Genomic DNA, 4042 nt, shown 5'->3' on the forward strand with positions numbered 1-4042 from the left:
TATTTTCAGATTCTTCTTCAGTTCTTTTAATTGTCTTTTGGATTTCCATGAGTTCACAATGAACATCACTATATATTTTTGATGCCTAGGAAAATAAAACAAGTTTTCTGAAAGTTGTTATATAAAAATCATACATAATGTTTAAAATAAAAATTAATTTCAAGATTTGTCTGTTTCTTTGCAGTTTAAAAATAGAAGTTTAAAGTTGAAGTAATACTTCGTGATGCCATACAACTTAACAACAAATTCTGCATGGTCTGCAATAAATACAATCCTAGCAAAAGACAACTGAATGTGTGTTGTAAATTCACATAACATAAAGAAATGTTAGCAAAAGAGCTTTCACACTGTTATAGAACTTCGAAGTTATTGTGAAAAGGTGGCTACTTCCATGGGAAGATAGTGACCTCTGGAGCAGGAAGAAAGAAAGAATGTTGAAAGAAGCCGCTGAGGTTGCACTCAGTAATCTGACAGAATCATTACCTAAACATCTCCTAGAGGATGCGCAAGCCTGGCAGTCACCTATGCAAAAGAGGGGCCTGAGACAATGCAGACAATGAACACAACTCTCAATGGTATAAATAGTACTGGGACACTCAGTTCCTAACAATTCTCAAATGGACATATGCATGTCTGCTGTCTCTGCTTTTTAAAAATATTACAAATATAAACAAATAATATAAAATCTATATTATAATCTAGCACTGCTCAAACAGGTTCTCTGAATATTAAAAGCTAGAGACTCAAAATTTAATGATTGCTTTAATTGCAATGAAAATTACATATCTGCTGCTTTTTTAAGGCCATGGCAGGAAAAACAATCCTGAGTAACAAACAGCATATAAGTTAAAGCATAATAAAAGTCAAAAATAATTTATTTGACTATTTGACAATTAGCAGTTTTGTTGACATAAAATACATAAATAAGTTGCAGTAACATCAAATCTTTCTTCTTATCATAAGTAGTGTCACTTTTTGGAAAGAAGGAAAAAAATAGTCTGAAAAAAAGTATTTATCTAAAATAGTCTTCAGAAAAAAAAAAGTTTTAAGTCTACTTTCTGAGTTCTATTTTAGTACATCTCAATATTTTAACTGCATACAATGTATTCTAAGACATGAGCAAAATAAAAACCAAAATAATCAACTTGATTTTTAATTAGCCAGTATTTTGAACATCTCATAACACTGACAAAACTATGAGCTATTTCATAGATTAGAACTGATTCATGATAATTCTCATATTATTTGTGTAATAGGCAATTAACTTTCTCATTTTAGAAGTATTTTGACCTGACTGTTAAGTCCTCAAAATATGAGAAGTTTAAAATAAAACAAATTAAAAAAAATATTTAAGAACCACCAACAAACAAAAGACCATTTTCAGACTGTAAGTACCTTGAAAGAGAGATTAATCTCTACATTTGTATTTAAAAGTTACTATAGAAAATATATATAAAACATAGTAATTAGTACTAAAATCTGTACTTGAAGTCACACGGTATTCCTCCCTTTTTAGACATCAGTTTTAAGCTACCTACAACTTTGCTACACTTTGATTTATTCAGCCTGACATTATCCACATTAGACATTTTTTATCAACAAATCATAAATTAGTATCAGTATTACTATCAATAAATAGTATCAACAAATAAATTAGGAAAAATGTACATCAGCACTTAAAAATAATTAAATCTTACAAACATTTTTTTGACAGCTTCAACATCTTCATATTCTGGAACAAATGCTGATGGCTGTGAGAAATCTGAGAAGAATCTCTGCAAATATATGTGCCTTCTACCTTTCCCATGAAAAATCCCACATGAAATCAACTTAGAAAGTATAGAATTACACTCCATATATGCTTAAGAGACATATATTAAAGGCCAACAGCGTTATCCTCCCTGGATTCTGTTTGCACTAAGTGCCTGGATGTAGCGGTATGGGCACACAATTCACAGCCTTTCTGTACAAAATTTTAAACAGGTTTTGCTACTTCCAAAAGGCTGCTCTTCTCTGAAAGGGTATGCACCGATGTAATGGAAAGGTTCTAAAAGAAACATCTTTGTATTTACCTTTTCATAAGCCAGCAGCACATCCTCCACAGCTTCACCCTCTGTGTTCAGCTTTTCTTCCAGCAGAGGGCTGTGTTTCTTCACATAGTCTATCTCCTCCTCAATCTCTCCGTTCACCGTTTCTGTCTCAAGTATTTGGGTTTGTACCTGATGCAGCTGACGGCTTTTACGATCAAAATGCCATTGTAGCTCCAAGATATCTCGAACACACATTTCGTATTCTGTCAAAAAGATAATTAGCATAACAAAAAGTGAGTATCTCAGGGACTCTGCGAATACCAAGTGAGATCAAGAAATATGTTGTCATAATTCTAAGTATAAGACTTGCAAAATTTTTCTGTAAACTACTTTGAAGGCCAAAAGAGGACATTGGTTACAAAAGACATCATTAAATATTGTATTAGCAGTGGAACTGTTTTTAAAACTCATACTTCATAATCCTAGTACATAAGTCAAGCAAATCTTCAAAGTGAGGTGGTTTTGTTTTCACGAAGGAAATTAAAACATCTAGCCTTAGGGCATATCCAGAGGAGGTTATTATAACACAAGAACAGCTCTACTAAGCTTATAAGACTCCAGCAACAGACATATGTGGATGCAGATGAAGAACAGGGGAAGTATAAATCCCACATCCTCTTAATATGTCAACTGTTTTCAGTTCAGGGACACTTCCTGAACTAAACGCGGCTTCAAGAAAGCTCAACTAAAGACACAAACTCAAAGCCAACACACAAAACATATTCATGTTGCCACACAGAAGTATGCAGCCTTTGTTCAGTTTGCTGCATTTATTTTTCTTACTTTGGCATAAATTTCCTATGGGTCTTTACGTGAAAATACATGACTAGACCACTGGTTGCTGAATGACAACATATATTTTGCTTAAAATAAAAGGCTTATGAGAGATAGTGAGCTGCAGCAGCTGATGTTCTATATGGAAAAATTACTGGTATGAAACCAGGAAAAGTAAAGATTACCAGATAAAAAAATCAGAAAACATCTCAAGAGCAGTAAACTTTGTCATGAATTTGAGAGAGAATCACATTTTACTGAGAAAAAAAGGCTCTCTAGTTCTGAGAAGTACCTGTGGAATATTCAGTGCAATCCCTTAACAGTTGATAAATTTTGCTGTGCTAACAAGACATAAATCACAAAATTTACAAAATTATTAGCTCATTGCTTCTAAAAGATAATGACACTTTATCAATAAGTGCCTGTTCTACATCATACGAAGTCATACCTAACATTAAAATGAATAAAATGTGTTTTACATTGGATTTTTATTATATTTCAGAGAAGGCAATTTCTGAAGATAGGTTGTCATTGCAATTACCTGAGTGTGCAGCACCAGCTAGCAACAATGGAAATCAAGGGAAGTCTGAAGAAATAACAGGATTCAGTGTCTACTCTGAATGGGTCACACAAACTCTTAATTAAGAATCTCCTGGGTTTGTAACACTTAGATTAGGGATAATAATAGCATCCCTGAGGGTCTTTTCCCTTTATTCTCAATTCTGTTTTAGCAGAAATTATGTCTTATAGATAATACTATGAAAAGTTATAATCCTGAAAATTACAAATTTACTCCAAGGACACAATGTCATACAGACATAGCCCACTGACAAATCAGGGGAGAAGAGCTGGTCAATCTTCACAGCCAATCTTCATGCTGGTTCATTTTGCTTTTTCCTTTTTTAAATACTATATCATTGCATATATTGACAGAATTGAAAATGTGTTAATTATATCCCAACCTTTTGATATTTATAGAGAAAGCTAAACAGTAAAGTAGAAGAAACAGGAATGTATAGCAACACACAAAAATTATTTACAGCTCCATCGCTGTAGGTAAGTACACCAAAAAGTAACATCTCTGCAGCTCAAATCGTGAACTACTGTGCTGAAGAATGAAGATTATATTATCAACCTTCTGTTCCTGCAGTGCTTTGCTTCACTAAAATTGACCTTTC

Source organism: Pterocles gutturalis, unplaced genomic scaffold (assembly GCF_000699245.1).
Source record: "Pterocles gutturalis isolate BGI_N339 unplaced genomic scaffold, ASM69924v1 scaffold4913, whole genome shotgun sequence".
Lineage (NCBI taxonomy): Eukaryota > Metazoa > Chordata > Aves > Pterocliformes > Pteroclidae > Pterocles > Pterocles gutturalis.